The following is a 17,942-nucleotide window of genomic DNA, read 5'->3' on the forward strand; positions in this document are numbered from 1 at the left end:
GCAGCCTGACTCAAGAGAGAAGAGCAAAGAGGAAATGCTCCTTTGAATTATAGCTTTATTTGGAGAGCTGTAGCATTTTGCCAGGGTGGCATCGTGATGCCCAAAGCCAGAGAGGGAGAGAAAGGGAGGCAGACAGAAAAAGAAGGGGGGGATGAAGGAGAAGAGGGAGAGAGATACTTGAAGAACTAAGGAAGTTTCTTTTTTTGTGTTTTATATTTTGGAGGGAAGGGAAATTCTATTCCACCTGACTCAGCCTCCATGCTAAGGATCCAGGAAGGTACTAGATAGGACTGAAGGTCATAGCTTTGGTGTCTTTCAGTTTCCCTGGCAACAGGGGGTTTTGTATTACTTTCCCACTAGGCCTTCGATCCCTCTTGTAGTGACTCTGTCTAAGTCCTAACATAATGGCACATATTTTCCTCTTTCCATGGGCCACACAGTCCAGTCAGGTAGACAGAAGCAGAATGGCTTGTCAGAGAGAGGTTCTGCTTGGTATAGGTAGAAGGTGTGAAAAGTCCTTCAGATTTTATAGGCATGAGCAGGCTGTCAGTAAATACCTGAGTACATTAGAAACATGAGACCTGCATACTAAATCATTTAATGAATGATGTATGGGCTGGATGTGGGCTTTTACCAACATGTACTTAGCATTTCTGGCACTCCCTGTCCTGCTGAGAGGGTATGAACTATTAAGAGTTTCAAGAATGTTAACATCAAAGACTACTTGCCAACATTAAATTCCTCTGACTGCAATCTGATTTCTGAACTTCTCTCATTTTTCTTTGCAAGTTTGATAATTATTTCTGCTTTTTAAATTAAAGGGAATTTGTTCTTTTAGTTTTCCTCAGCCTTTATGGTTTCTGTCAAAGAATCCCACTCATAAAGAATTTGTAGCAGCAGTTATGTAATATTTGCATTGAAGTCTGTATCTTCTAAGTGTAGCTGCTTAGTACTGAAAGTGCACCAGGAACTAGCAGATTAACACTCAGAGGATCAGGAGGCCTTAACATTATTTATTCTTCAGTTTATCCTAAAAAATACATATTCAGGGGCTGGAGAGATGGCTTAGTGGTTAAGTGCTTGCCTGTGAAGCCTAAGGACTCCGGTTCGAGGATTGATTCCCCAGGACCCACGAAAGCCAGATACACAAGGTGGCACATGCATCTGGAGTTTGTTTGCAGTGATTGGAGGCCCTGGTGTGCCCATTCTCTCTCTATCTGCCTCTTTCTTTCTCTGTTTGTTGCTCTCAAATAAATAAAAATAAACATTTAAAAAATATATTAAAAACTGCATGCTGTTCTTTTTATATTTTTATCTTAGCCAGAAATAAATTCATTAAATTGAAGAGTCATAATCTTTTAAATACCTGGTATTGGTAGAAATAATATATATTTACACACATACACCTAAATATTTAGAGATACTTGGGTGTGTTAAAGGAAGGAGCTCATTTCTATCTAATTACATATATATATATATGTACACACACACACACACACACACACACACACACACACACACATACTATATATGTATATATACTGTTTGTTTGTTTTGAAGACAGGGTCTGAAGTAACCCAGACTGACTTTGAGCTCTCTATGTAGTCAGGGATAACCTTATCTCATAATTTCCTGCCTTTCCCTCCCACGAGCTAGTATTACAGGGGTTGCACTATACATTCAGCCTGGACATTTTATAATTTAAAGATAAAGTGTTGTTAAGTAAATAACTGTCAGTTGTTTGGGTCTGAGCTAAGGCTCTGAGACCAGTGTAGGTAAAATCAAGAGTGCTTTTATCATCAGCTGTTAGCTTAGAAGGCAGGAAGGAAGCAAAGAGAGAGACCCCTCCCAAGGTGTTTATAAAGGTGCCAGTGGGCAGAATGAATTCTGCCTGGGAATCTGTCAGCTTAGGGAACCTTAGCGGAGGTGGAAAGGTCAGGAAGGCTGGGACTGGAAGAGGGAGAAAGCAATGGAGGGATCCTGCTAGAGGCCTGTCCAGTGTTAACTTTTGTTTATGAGCGGCTGTTGGCACAGAAGTTAAGGATGCCAGCCTACATGTTGGTGTGGCTAGTGCTAGGGGGCTTTTGGGGGTGATAGTTCCAGAGGAGCCCAGTTGTCTGGGTCCACTGTGGACCAGGAGGGAGAGCAGGCCCTTTGAAGGAAGACTTTAGGTTTGGAGTTTGGAGGGGAGGGTGTCCTGAGACACAATGATGTTGAATTGGTCTGTATTTGGTTGTGCACAATGTAACTGGCCATAATAATGCACAAACATCACTAATGTTGTCTTGCACATTATAAGTAGTAAAAATGATGAATTAGATTCTGATATAAATTAAGTCAGAGAAACAGTTTTTTCTTCTTGACAAGAATTCTGTTTTCTTGACCTAAGCTTATTTAAGGTAATGATGCTGCTTTTCAGAATTGTAGCCTGTTTTGAAAGATCTTTTTGTATTACCATATTGTATCCAAAATATTTCATGCTAAGTGTTTTGTCAAAATTAAAAAAAAATCATCAAGCATTAATATGGGGATTAACTATACCAAAATTAAGCTTAGACTTTTTTTTCCTCCAAGATAAGGTCTCGCTCTAGCTCAGGCTGACCCCTCGAACTCAGTGATCCTCCTACTTCTGCCTCCCAAGTGCTGCAATTAAAGGCATATACCATCACCCAAGGCTAAGCTTAGACTTTTAAATGTAAAAATTACATTCAGTCTTGTTTTTCAAAGGTTGATTTTCAGGTTGTCTTAAAAGTCAAAGTATCTTAAACATTTTGGCCCACTAAATCCTTCTCAGTGAGTATGGAATTTTCTTTGTAGATAGTCTTGGCACCTCTTGGTATGTTTTATGAACTATTGATTGTAGGGATAAAGACACTACGTATTTTTGTGATTTGCATTCAATGGGATAGTTAAAACCTCATGATTCAAATATAATAGCTGCATAAGTGTGTTTATTTTTACTTCTCTGTAAATTATTCTTCTCCTATTCCTTGGTATTTTTTCATTTAATTAAAATTTATTAATCATACATTGACTAGTAATAAAGGATTATTATGAGGACTGGCATTTAAAAACCACTCTAAGACGGGAAACAACTCTTTCATTAAAATAATTACCAGTTGGGTGGCTTAAGATTCCAAAAGGGACTGTGTTCACTGAATCAGCCTTAGCTTGGCAAATGATCTCTTTAAGTCTCTTATGAATGACCCAGAGGAAAACACAGATTTTATGTCATACAGTGTTGAGAGAACTAGCTCAAAAGTTACCGCAAGTGGCTGATAAATCACAACAAAAGTACTTTAATGTGAATATATATATATATATATATATATATATATATATATATATATATGCCTATATCTAAACATAAATAACCAGTTGTTTTAAAGAAAACTTTATAAAATGTTATATGAATCAACAATATGATCAAGATAGTAAAATACTGGTATTAAAAATGGGTGACTCTAGTTAACAACTTCTAAAATAAAGTTCCCAGGGGCCCATTGAACTTTGTTATCTACTGGTCAGGATACCTCTGCAGTATTTGATGCAGTCTAGATTTCATATATAGATTTTAGGAATTACTGGAATTCAAAATAGTCAAGAAGATGATAATTTTAGGAGGAGACATTTTGTTGTCTAGAAAATCAGGGAATAAAACTGATGCAGGATTTGGGGTCCAGGGAGGGATTAAATTCCATAAAAATGCAGGATGCCCCAGGCCTGTGGATCCCAACTTGTAGGTTGTTGTCCAAGTTAGCGAAGAAGTGAAAATGCAGACTCAGAGAGTGGTAAATTATGAATTACAAGGTTTATTTTAGGTAGAGTTAGGATCCAGAGGCAAGGCTAGCAAGAAGGCCCAAGTTAAAAAAAAAATACCAAAAAATCCCCAAGACTTCTCCCCTTCCTGGCCTGTCTGGGAAGGCAAGGCAGAGATGACATCCCCCCACCCTCAGTATAGAAACCTTCAGGGAAGGCACACATGCACACACGTGAAAAGCAAAGCAGGGGAGCCCAAGCCACAAGATCCCTTACCAGGGGTCAGAGAAGACTAAGAGAGAGTAAGGACTCAGAGCTTAAAGAGTGATTATAAATGCAGCAAACCAAGAAAGCACCCCCAAAACAAGGCAGGAAAGTTCATATACCTAAAGAAATCCTCCCCCTTGCTGGGAAGGAGGAAAGCTTAGCAAAAGGGGCCAGGAAGCAAGGAGGAGGAGACTCAGCAGCTAGGAGAGGTGGTGGTGGTGGGGGTTCCATTAGTGGCTAGGCTCCTTTATATGGGTCAAACATCCAGTTAGCATAAGGCTCCTCATCAGACAAAGGTGTGTAGGGGTAAGATTTGATTGGTTTGTGGACTCAAGAGCCTGATTTAGGAAGGCCAGCTCACCCAGGTGTGCTGAGCTTGGGAAGAAGAAGCAGGAAATACTGTTGAGTTCTTGTTGGCAGCCATCTTGGATCAGAGTGGGTCAGACACCCATTCTTGTCCTGCCAGCTTCTGTCTCTGGCTGACTACCTATAAAAAAATTAAAAACAAAAAACAAAAAACTTTGCTTCTATTCTCTATCAGCACAACAGGTCTGGAGAAGGACTTCTCAGTTTTAGGGTGTTTGTTTTGATGAAAGATTTCTGGTAGAAGACATAAAATATTTTTCATTGAGCAGGTAGAAATTTTAGGGAAATAGGACACATTGATAAGTACTGATGTGATAGTGAATATTGGGGGTCATTGGGCTGTCTTCATAAGGTTAGCCTTTCCACTCTAGATGAATGCCCTTCAGTCTAGAGTAATATTGAATAGAAAGAGATAATTGTGAATTAATTCCTAAGTTCTACCTTATTCTTTTCTCCCTCTTTCTCTTCTTTTTCCCCTCACTTTTTATTTATTTTTATTTATTAGAGAGGGAGAGAGAGAATAGGAACAAACCAGAGCCTCTAGTCACTACAAGTGAACTCCAGATGCATGTGCCACCTTGTGCATCTGGCTAATGTGGGTTCTGGGGTATTGAACCTGGGTCCTTAGGCTTTACAGGCAAGCCCCTTAGCTGCCAAGCCATCTTTCCAGCTCCTACTTTTTTTATTTTCATTTGGTATGAGGAATAAAATTTATTGGCCATTATCCAGATGTCAAGAAGTGAAGGAGAAGACTGGAGAGATAGATTAGCAGTTAGGCGCTTGCCTGTGAAATCTAAGGACCCTGGTTTGAGGCTCGATTCCCCAGGACCCACGTTAGCCAGATGCATAAGGGGTACACACATCTGGAGTTCATTTTCAGTGACTGAAGGCCCTGTTGTGCCCATTCTCTCTCTCTCTTTGTCTCTCTCTCCTTCTGCCTCTTTCTCTCTGTGTCTGTCTCTCTCAAATAAATAAATAAAAATTTAAAAAAATGAAGAAAAAAAAAAGAAATGAAGCAGAGTAAGGTATGAGAAAGTAGGAATACTTACTTTTCTTCAAGTTTCCTCCAATCTCTTCTCCGTGGTCACTGAAGATACTCCTTCCTGATCTTTATTGTAAAGTAGCAGGGCAAATTCTAACCTCCAGTTTGAAGGTTGAAAAAATTTCTTCCTTCTTTCCCCCCCTCCCTCCTTCTCTCTCTTTCTTTTTTTTTTTTAATTAACATTTTCCATGATTATAAAATATATCCCATGATAATTCCCTCCCTCCCCACCCCCACACTTTCCCATTTGAAATTCCATTCTCCATCATATTACCTCCCCATTACATTCATTGTAATTACATATGTACAATATCAACCTATTAAGTATCCTCCTCCCTTCCTTTCTCTACCCTTTATGTCTCCTTTTTAACTTACTGGCCTCTGCTACTAAGTATTTTCATTCTCACGCAGAAGCCCAATCATCTGTAGCTAGGATCCACATATGAGAAAGAACATGTGGTGCTTGGCTTTCTGGGCCTGGGTTACCTCACTTAGTATAATACTTTCCAGGTCCATTCATTTTTCTGCAAATTTTATAACTTCATTTTTCTTTACTGCTGAGTAGAACTCCATTGTATAAATGTGCCACATCTTCATTATCCACTCATCTGTTGAGGGGCATCTAGGCTTTTTCCATTTCCCAGCTATTATAAATTGAGCAGCAATAAACATGGTTGAGCACGTACTTCTAAGGAAATGAGATGAGTCCTTTGGATATATGCCTAGGAGTGCTATAGCTGGGTCATATGGTAGATCAATCTCTAGCTGTTTTAGGAACCTCCACACTGTTTTCCACAATGGCTGGACCAGATTGCATTCCCACCAGCAGTGCAGAAGGGTTCCTTTTTTTCCACATCCCCGCCAACATTTATGATCATTTGTTTTCATGATGGTGGCCAATCTGACAGGAGTGAGATGGAATCTCAATGTAGTTTTAGTCTGCATTTCCCTGATGACTAGTGACGTAGAACATTTTTTTAGATGCTTATATGCCATTCGTATTTCTTCCTTTGAGAACTCTCTATTTAGCTCCATAGCCCATTTTTTGATTGGCTTGTTTGATTCCTTATTATTTAACTTTTTGAGTTCTTTGTATATCCTAGATATTAATCCTCTATCAGATATATAGCTGGCGAAGATTTTTTCCCATTCTGCAGGTTGCCTCTTTGCTTTTTTCACTGTGTCCTTTGCGGTGCAAAATCTTTGTAATTTCATTAGGTCCCAGTGGTTAATCTGTGGTTTTATTGCCGAGCAATTGGGGTTGTATTCAGAAAGTCTTTGCCAAGACCAATATGTTGAAGGGTTTCCCCTACTTTTTCCTCTAGCAGTTTCAGAGTTTCCGGTCTAATGTTAAGGTCTTTAATCCATTTGGACTTAATTCTTGTGCATGGCGAGAGAGAAGAATCTATTTTCATACTTCTGCAGATATATATCCAGTTTTCAAAACACCATTTGCTGAAGAGGCTGTCTCTTCTCCAATGAGTATTTTTGGCATTTTTATTGAATATCAGGTGGCTATAGCTACTTGGGCTTACATCTGGGTCCTCTATTCTGTTCCACTGATCTACATGTCTGTTTTTGTGCCAGTACCATGCTGTTTTTGTTACTATGGCTCTGTAGTATAGGTTAAAATCAGGTATGGTGATACCACCAGCCTCTTTTTTGTTGCTCAGTATTATTTTAGATATTCAAGGTTTTTTGTGATTCCAAATGAATTTTTGGATTGTTTTTTCTATTTCCATGAAGAAAGCCTTTGGAATTTTGATAGGGATTGCATTAAATGTGTAGATTGCTTTAGGTAAGATTGCCATTTTCACAATATTGATTCTTCCAATCCAGGAACAAGGGATGTTTCTCCACTTTCTAGTGTCTTCTGCAATTTCTCGCTTGAGTGTTTTAAAGTTCTCACTGTATAGATTCTTTACTTCCTTGGTTAGGTTTATTCCAAGGTACTTTATTTTTTTTGATCCAATTGTGAATGGGAGTGATTCTCTGATTTCATCCTCTGTGTGTTTGTTGTTAGCATATATGAAGGCTACTGATTTCTGTGTATTTATTTTGTATCCTGCTACATTGCTGTAGGTTTTGATCAGCTCTAACAGCTTGCTAGTAGAGTCTTTAGGGTCCTTTATGTATAGAATCATGTCATCTGCAAATAATGATAACTTGATTTCTTCCTTTCCAATTTGTATCCCTTTTATGTGTGTCTCTTGCCTTATTTCTATGGCTAAGACTTCCAAAACTATATTAAATAAAAGTGGGGACAGTGGACACCCTTGTCTTGTTCCTGATTTTAGTGGAAAAGCTTCCAGTTTTTCCCCATGTAGTAATATGTTGGCTGTAGGCTTGTCATAAATAGCCTTTATTATATTGAGATATGTTCCTTCTATTCCCAGTCTCTGTAGGACTTTTATCATGAAGGGATGTTGGATTTTATCAAATGCTTTCTCTGCATCTAATGAGATGATCATGTGATTTTTGTCCTTCAACCCGTTTATGTAATGTATTACATTTATAGATTTGCGTATGTTGAACCATCCCTGTATCTCTGGGATAAAGCCTACTTGGTCAGGGGGAATGATCTTTTTGATATACTCTTGTATTCTGTTTGCCAATATTTTGTTGAGAATTTTTGCATCTATGTAAATGAGGGAGATTGGTCTGTAATTTTCTTTTTTGTTCTATCTTTGCCTGGTTTTGGTATCAGGGTGATGCTGGCCTCATAGAAGGAGTTTGGTAGAATTCCTTCTTTTTCTATTTCCTGGAAAAGCTTAAGAAGCAGTGGTGTTAGCTCTTCCTTAAAGGTCTGGTAAAATTCAGCAGTGAATCCATCCGGGCCTTGGCTTTTTTTAGTTGGGAGATTATTGATAACTGTTCAGATCTCCATGTTTGTTATAGGTCTATTTAAGTGATTAATCTCATTTTGATTTAATTTAGGTAGGGCATATAGATCAAGGAAATCATCCATTTCTTTCAGATTTTCATACTTTGTGGAGTATATGCTTTTATAGTATGTCCCTATGATATTTTGAATTTCTCTGGAATCTGTTGTGATGTTACCTTGTTCATTTCTGATTTTATTAATTTGTGACTCTTCTCTCTTTCTTTTGGCCAGATTTGCTAAGGGTTTATCAATCTTGTTTATCCTTTCAAAGAACCAACTCTTTGTTTCATTAATTCTTTGGATTGTTCTTTTTGTTTCTATTTCATTAATTTCTGCCCTAATCTTTATTATTTCTTCCCATCTACTGATTTTTGGTTTGCCTTGTTCTTCTTTTTCCAAGGCTTTAAGGCGAATCATTAGGTCATTTACTTGCGACCTTTCTAATTTCTTAATATAGGCACTTAAGGCTATAAATTTACCTCTTAGAACTGCCTTCTTTGTGTCCCAGAGATTTTGGTATGTTGTGTTCTCATTATCATTTGACTCTATAAATTCTTTGATTTCCTTTTTGATTTCTTCATTGACCCATTCATCATTTAGTAGTGTATTGTTTAGTTTCCATGATTTTGTGTATGCCCTATAGCCTTTCTTGCTACTGATTTGTAGTTTAATTCCATTGTGGTCAGATAGAATGCAAGGAATTATTTCAATTTTCCTGAATTTGTTAAGATTTGCTTTGTGTCCTAATATATGGTCTATTTTAGAGAATGTTCCATGTGCTGCTGAAAAGAATGTATATTCTGCAGCCTTTGGATGAAATGTCCTGTTTATATCTGTTAAGTCCATTCCTTCTATGACCTCATTTAGTCCAGATGCCTCTCTGTTTATTCTTTCCCGGGATGACCTGTCAATTGATGAGAGTGGGGTGTTAAAGTCACCCAACTTTACTGTGTTTGGTGTTATCTGTGACCTTAATTCTAATAGTGTTTGTTTGACGAATTTGGGAGCCCACATGTTAGGTGCATGTATGTTTAGGATTGTAATGCCCTCCTGTTGGAGTGTGCCCTTAATCAATATAAAGTGATCTTCCTTGTCTTTCTTGACCAATGTTGGACCGAAGTCTACCATCTGATATTAGGATAGCAACCCCTTCCCAAGTTGGCGTGACTGGGTCCCAGGCCGCTGCTCTGTTCGCCGGAGCTGGGCTCAGGCAGTGGGGGAGGGGAGGGAGCCGCAGCTGCTCTGGTTCTCTCGCTGCTTCACGCGTTCTTCTGCTCGCTGCTGCTCTCCCCTCACGTTTCCTGAGTTGCGGGGAGCACGGTGTGAGGGAAGCGCCCGCACCTGGCTTTTCCTGCGGCTCGAGCCGAGTCTGGCGGCTTTCTGGTGTGCTGCGGCCTTGGTGGTTGGCCGAGCTGCCGGAGCCGCATTTCCCGCCTGTGCAGGCTCTGGATGCTCTATAACTCTTCTACTTCTCCGCTGCCACTTCAATTTCCTATACACCTCACTTTTTAGTAAAAGTGTGTATTTTGCTGAGATTTTTTGGTCTTTTTTCCCCCCTAGGCTGCTTTGGCGTGGTACCTACGCCGCCATCTTAACCGGAAGTCTCTCTCTTTCTTAAGAGAGACTTATTAGATTAAAACAAGGAAAGGAAATAAAGAAGAATAAGAGAAGGAAAAAGGAGAGATTATAAAGAGTTCCAGCCCATTAGCAGCTAGAAGGGAGTAAAGCCCAGGTTGGCAATTTCTTTATGTGGAAATAATGTGTGCTTATGCCCGTTAGCTCTACCTCCTAAAGTTCCACAACCTTCCCAAACCAGAGCCATCAGCTGGGGACCAAGTGTTCAAACCTGTGAGTCTGTAAGGTACATTTCATATTTAAATCATAGCACTGTGTGTGGGGGTCATTAATGGCTTTTGTAGTGAAAGAAAAGAAAATTCTGGCTTAGAATCAAGTCCAGGTACACTTAGGCTTTGAGTTTAGTTATGTTATTGTAGCAATTCTCAGGCTTTCATGATATCGACAGCCAGTTGTTTTGTAAAAATTTCCTCACTTGGAGTTTCCTAGTGTTTCTTCTTGATCAGACCTCAAGGTAAGCAGTGTTGGTGGTAATACTGATGAAATGACTTCATTTTCTTTTCTTGCCTTATAACTGTAGCCACATGATAAAATTTGGTGATTGATGCTAACTTTGGTCATTTCCTTTCACTGTGCATTTGCTACTTTACTCTTTAATAAATATTTTAAATGTAGTTATTACATAAATATATTAAATGGTTGTTTCTCATCCACACAATTATCTATTTCTGTATTGATCTATCTATGTTAAAAAAAATCTACCTAGTATACTATTGTACATAATTTACACACACATTAATGATACAAATATTTTATGAAAATGCCTTTTTGTATCTCATTTCTAAAGTTCATTTTCATTGGATTTATAATTCTGTTAGATGAAAATTAGAATATGTCAAACTAGTGAATCAGTGAATATAAATCAACAGAAATCATTTTGTTGAAAAGAAGAGCTAAGAGGCTGATAGGATGTGAACATAGCATTGGGAACTTATTCAGTAATACCAAGAGATTCAGTGTTGCTGTGATTACACTCCTATAAGGAGAGAAGATGAAAATGAGTTTGAAAGAATAATATGTAAAAAGTTAGGGAAAAACAAATTTTAGGATTCAGGTAGCTCAAAGACCATCATACAAGATAAATTCAAAGTAAACCTTGTCTAGATAAATCATAAAATGCTGAAAACCAAAGACAAGGAAAAACATCTTGAAAACAGCAAGGGCAAATGACTTATTGCATAGAATGGAATCATAATTTAGATAACCACAGATTTCTCAGAATTCATGGATGCTAGATGAAAGATAAGTCAGGTAAAGAAGACACAAAAGCTATCAATATGAAGAATGTAAAGAGTGCTGGGCGTGGTGGCACACACCTTTAATCCCAGCACTCGGCACACAGAGTTGGGAGGATTGCCATGATTTTGAGGCCACCCTGAGACTCCATAGTGAATTCCAGGTCAACCTGAACTAGAGTGAGACCCTACCTCAAAAAAAAAAAAAAAAAAAAAAAGTAAAGAGTCTATCACAGTAGTACCACAGATGCTTAAAGGACAGTAAGAAGATACTATCTACTTATGAAATATGCTATAATTTTTATTGATATTTGTTTTTATTTATGTATTTGCAAGAAGAGAGGGAAAGAATGAGAATGAATGAATATGAGCATGCCAGGGCCTCTTGCCACTAAAAAAGAACTACACATGCATGCAATACTTTGTGAATCTGGATTTATGTGGCTACTGGCAAATTGACCCCAGGCTAGAAGGCTTTGCAAGCAAAGTGCTTTTCACTTCTGAGCTATCTTCTCAGACCCAGAAATATGCTTATTTCAATACATTATTATGTTATTGTTAAGGCCTTAAATACTGTGAACAATTCCATATCTGTTAAGGAAAATGAATTACTATGCTGCTAAAACTAGACTAAAAACATTGAAAAAAAGCTGTGTGTTGTGGCAGAGACTTGTTGACCTAGCACTCAGGAGGCTGAGACAAGGGGATTGCTGCAAGTTCAAAGCTAGCTTGGGCTACATAATGACTTCAAGGCTAACATGGGCTACACACAGAATATTAGCAATTTAAGTACAACAGCATATGAAAGGATGATCTGCACTACTGATAGAGTATTCTGCTGTTTACTTGGCATTCTGTACTTGGGGTAATTTAAAAAAAAAGAAATAAATCACATAGCCACTAGATGTGTATTAACCCTGGGACACTATTCTTTAACAACAATTAGAGACTTCTCAACCTGTGTACTTTGTGCATTCTGGTTTTATGTGGATACCTGGGAATCAAACCTGGGCCATTAACTTTGCAAACAAGAGCTCTTAACTGCTATACCATCGATCTAGCCTGGTTCGTGGACATTTGTATACTTCTTTTCAGCAAGATATGTTAATGTTTTTGTCCTATACTATCTTTCCAGGATATTTGTATAGCACACAAGAAAGATCAAGACAGGGCTTTTCTTTGGGTAAGGGACTGGTTTTGTGTTCTGAGCAGGATAGATAGTAAGTATCTCTCACTCAGGCAGTGGCTGGGCAGTTTTGCTAATAGCTCCTTTGCGGGACTTGTGACTTGTGAGGTTGTTTTTGCTCCACTGTGATACTGACCACAGCTGTCACCAAGCTGGCTGCTTTGTTAAAGCTTGGACTTGGGCAGTGAGTGAACAGCTAGACTTATGATACTATACAGCCTCACATGTTGCATTAGCTGACCCCCCACTGGGATAAATGCTTGATAAAATTAGTTTAATGGAGGAAGGGTTTATTTGGGCTTACAGCTGGAGCTTACAGTCCATCATGGTGGAGAAGGCATCCTGGCAGGAATATGAAACAGCTGATCTCATTGTGTATGCAATAAGGTGACAATGATAAATGCTGTCTCCTTTTTCTATAGTCTAGGACCCCAACCCATGGAATGGTGCTACCCACAAGAAGGAGGGCTTTTCTGCCTCTGTCTAATCAAGATAATCCCTCGTAGGCATGCTCAGAGGCTGAAACGCTTTAGATAATTCCTCACAGGTAAATCCAGATCTGGTCAGTCAGCATAAACCATGTATAGCCTGAGGGTAACAAAGTGCTGTGTGTCTTACTCAAGTGTTTGAGGTCTCCTACCAGTACCAAGGAAGCCATGGTAGGCTTGTGGCTTGCAGATAAGATGAAATTTTAGAATCTTCATAGTTCTTGACAGTGCCAATGTAGATAAAAGGTGAAAGGAAAAGTCTTTGAGAAACAGCACTGGGTCAACTAGTTAACCATCTTGAAATAAATGAATATCAACCATTATCTTAAACATGAGAAAAATTAAACTGGTTCATAAGCCAACCTATAAAATATACAAGTATACTGCTTTGAAAAGATAATGTAGAGCTTAACATTTGAACCTTGGGAAACAGTACAGCAAGGTTATTTCACAAAAGACAATAATGAGAGAAGACATCTCCAGAACATTCAGCAAGGGAGTTGTGCTCCACACATATCAAGTGTTCTTTCACTTAACAGATACTGAACATTCCTAATGTAAAAATTCCCAAGCACTCCAAAATCCATACCTCTGAATAGTGATATACCACAAATGGTATTTGTAATCATTTGGAATAGCAATCTGAAATGCTGTAGTCAGGGGCAGGGGTGGTAAGGCAAGTAAGGTGCAAGTATGAGAATCTGAGCTTGGATCCCCAGCATCCATGTAAAAGTCCAACAGAGTGACATATGCCTAGAATCCCAGTGCTAGTGAGGCCAAGATGGGAGAATCACTCGTGCTTGCTGGTAGCATAGTCTAGCCCAACTTGTTAGCTCCAGAGTCAGTGAGAATCTTGAAAATAAGGTAGAAGATGAATGAGAAAGACACCTGATATTGATCATTGGCCTCCACGCATTTGCACATACATGTGCAGATGCATTCCTTTTCCCCCCATGTGCACATGTACACATTCCTACACACAAATGCTCTGCTGAAGAGAAATTTAAAAATTAATCAAATAGCAAGGCATGGTGGTGTACACCTTTAATCCCAGCACAAAGTGAGTTCAACCTGGCTACAGTGAGACTCTACCCTGAAAAAAAATATAAATAAAGAATTAAGCTGGGTATGGTGGCGCACACCTTTAATACCTGCAATTTGAAGGTAGGGTAGGCGGATAATTGTGAGTTTGAGGCTACTCTGAGACTACATAGTGAATTCCAGGTCAGCCTGGACTAGAGTGAAACCCTACCTGGAAAAACAAAATAACACAACACAAAACAAAACAAAAAACCCAACTCTCTCTCCCTCTCGCTCTCCCTCTCTCTCTCTCTCAATCTCTCTCTCTTTCCACATATATACATACACATATATATACACACATACATACATACATATATATATATATATATATATATATATATATATATATATATATATATATAAAATTAACAACATAAGCCAGGTATGGTGGTACATATCTGTTATCCTAGCCCTTGGGAGTTGGATGTAGGAGGATCATTAATTCAGGACCAATGTTGGCTACATAGTAAGTTTCTGTCTCAAAAAAATTTACCAAAATGATTTACAAATACATTGTTCATATAACTCCACATGTCAATATGCAGTTAATCTAGATAAATTTTATTTATTTATTTATTTATTTATTTATTTATTTATTTATTTAATAGCAAGAGAGAGAGAGAGAGAGTGCACCCGCAAGTACGCCAGGGCCTCCAGCCACTGCAAACTCCAGATGCATGTGCCACCTTGTGCATCTGGCTAATGTGGGTCCTGGGGAATCAAACCTGGGTCCTTTTGCTTTGCTGGGAAATGCCTTAACTGCTAAGCCATCCCTCCAGCCCAATGTAGATAAATTTTAATTGGAAGTCATGGCAGTTCAGTTAACCCAATAGAATGTGAGATATTGGGGTGAAGATTCAAGATTTTTTTTAATTCAGAGAAAATGCTTTCTATGAAGTTTAATGTTCTTAGAATATACTAGTGAGTTTTGCTCTTAATACACTGATTATATGCAGAATATCCTGTTTAATATGTGCAAACAACTTCTGCAGAGACATGTTCACTGGTGACAGGGGTGGAACACACAGCAGTTGTTTCAGGTGGGACTGTGTTGATACAATGGCCCTCTTTCAGTGGGCCATGTAGCAGGAAGATAGCTTTACTGACCACACATTGTGGTTTTGCTCTGTAGACCATACTTGGACAACAAGGAGGTCAGTGTGAACAGTCTGTTTGTGGGTTGGCCTCAGAAGAAATTCTCAGAAGTTATTTTTAAAAAGCCAAGGCAAACAGAGCTGCTGTGTTTGGTGTGAGTGTCACAGCTGTGGCTTCTGTTTGAGGAGCTTCACTTAATACTTACCTCTGGGAGGGCACTCTCCAGACTACATCCTAGACACTGCGGCATTGATAAGTGTTGACATACAGAGGCCCTCTGTGCTCTTTGCATGAAATGCTTTCCTATACTGCTTCTAACAGTCTTTTTCATAGTGGGAAAAAGATACTGTGGATGTGCATGGCAGATTTTAAACAATAAATAAAATCATCAGTTGAAATGTATTATTGCTCTTCTTCTTGTGGTTAGGAAGTCCTAATGGAACTTTCTAGTATTCTGGAAATATGACAAAGTTCTGAGCCCATTAGTAGTAGACCAGATTTTGGTTTAGAAAAATATTCAAAAAATAAGGAAAATTGTGATTAAGATAATATCAGACAATAGCTTATGATGTTATGATGTTATACTTATGAGGCAGTTTGATATATATATTTATTCATTCAAGGCAGGGTCTCAATCTAGCACAGACTGACTTGGTACTCTCTGTGTACTCCCAGGCTGGCCTTGTACTCCCAGTGATCCTCCTACCTCAGCCTTCAGAGTGTTTGGACTAAAGGTATGCACCACCAGACCTGGCCTAGAATATATTTTTAATGTTGTTTAACTGTTTAACCACAGGGGGATGGCTGGAGCCTGAAAAGGATCTTTTTTTAATGTTCTTTAAGGGTGTTTTTCTGTTAATAAGTTTGGTAAATAAGTTGGCATAGCCAACTTGTAACACTGCAGTGCTAAAATTATGATGATCAATCTCCAAATGGGAATTTTAAAAATTTATTTGAGAGATAAAGGCAGAGAGAGAGAGAGAGCAAGAGCGAGAGTGAGAGAGAGATTGGGGGAGAGAATGAACATGCCAGGGCCTTCAGCCACTGCAAACAAACTCTAGATGCGTGAGCCCCTTGTGTGCATGTGTGACATTGCATGCTTGCGTCACTGTGCATCTGGCTTACATGGGACCTGGAGATTCAGACATGAATTCTTAGGCTTCACAGACAAGCACCTTAATGGCTAAGCTCTCTCTCCAGCCCTCCAAATGGGAATTTTATCTAACATGTCATAGAGGAAGAAGACCTTATGTTGAAGCATGTCTTTGTTTTTTAGTCAGAGTTTTGTTATTGCTTTCTTGGAACATTATTTTTGACATTTAATTTATTTATCTATATTTATTTATTTTTGCATATGTATATGATGTGTGTGAATGTGTTTATGCATGTTTGTATGTCTGCATACACATGAATGTGTGTATGTATATGCATGTGCATGCATGCATGCATGCATGTGTGTAGGCCTAGAGATTGATTGTTTTCATCAGCTCGACTCCACCTTATTTATTGAACCCAACCTCATAAATTCAGCCAGTCTAGCTAGCCAGCTTGCTGTGAGGGTCCTTTTGCATTTTTATCCTGAGTGCTGGGATAACAGGTGCATACCATCATACCCACTATTTTCATGGGTTCCCAGGAACCAAACATAAGTGCTCACACTAGCATGACAAGCACTTTACCTACTGAGCTATCTCCCTAGTGTCCTGATTTTTTTTTTTAATTTCTGAAATGTATTTGTTGAATCAGAGCTGATATACATTGCCATTGTAGTTGGCTTTAGTTCATGAAATGATAGGTACATAGCCTGTAGTTATCTGCTAAGTGTTAAACCAAGCCTTTTCTGAGCTTGGTGGGTAGAGGCATTCTAGGGCTTATACACTGCTTTGCTGAATTGCTAGGTGGACCAGGTCATAACAGTATAAGAGAGATGGAACCAGTCATCAGTACATCCACCTCCGGTTTCTCTTTATCTTATCCAACTGAGCCAATCCTTTAGTTTTAATGTTAAATCTCCTTAGGGAATATTCCAGGCTTCTTCCCACACCAAATGTCAGTGTTTCAGTGTTCAAATCCCAGGTTTGGGATTCAAGATGAACAGCTCTGACCATTAAAATTACCAGCACAGTAGTATTATATAATTGTCTAAGAGTATCATTTTCCTCATCTCTGAAATAGAGATCACATATCTCAGGATCTAGGAAAAATATTTATAAAAATTATTAATCTCACTGAAAATTATTAATCTCCAAATATTTAATACATATACAAAGCTGCCTGTCACCTGATCATTCATTCAATAAGATCAAAACATTTGAAATCAGATCCACAAAACCTCTTTCTTTTATATGGTGAAAAAATCATATAATAGTGGTCCTTCTTATCCACTTTCATTTTCCATATAATGCTCTGGAAATATTTAGAAGAAAAATTTAAAGTAAGTAAATTATAAGCTTTAAGTTGTATGTTATTCTGAATAGAGTGATAAAGTCTTGAATCATCCCTTTGTTCATTGTATCCATGTTAGATATTCTACCCACTCATTAGTAATTTAGCTGTCTCCATCATCAGATCTACTATTTTGGCATTGAAATGCTTGTGTTCAATCTTTAGATGGTAGACTAACACTGTGTTATCATGCCTATGTCATTCACCTAACTTTATTTCATCACATAAGGAGAATGTAAAAAGTGGAGAGGGAAGAAGAGAGAGGTCCCATATTTATATAACTGATTTTATTTATTTATTTATTTATTTATTTGAGAGCAACAGACACAGAGAGAAATACAGGGAGAGGGAGAGAGAGAGAATGGGCGCGCCAGGCCTTCCAGCCTGTGCAAACGAACTCCAGACACGTGCGCCCCCTTGTGCATCTGGCTAACGTGGGACCTGGGGAACCGAGCCT

At 38.5% G+C, this 17,942-nt stretch overlaps 1 protein-coding gene across 7 annotated transcripts in view; it reads left to right on the forward strand.

Annotated features, from left to right (window-relative positions):
* The window catches only part of Ppp1r9a (protein phosphatase 1 regulatory subunit 9A), a 336,716-nt gene that overhangs the window by 100,766 nt on the left and 218,008 nt on the right, over positions 1-17,942 (forward strand). The gene's annotated exons all lie outside the window — the stretch shown is intronic.

The sequence above is a fragment of the Jaculus jaculus genome, chromosome 10 (genome assembly GCF_020740685.1).
Source record: "Jaculus jaculus isolate mJacJac1 chromosome 10, mJacJac1.mat.Y.cur, whole genome shotgun sequence".
NCBI lineage: Eukaryota > Metazoa > Chordata > Mammalia > Rodentia > Dipodidae > Jaculus > Jaculus jaculus.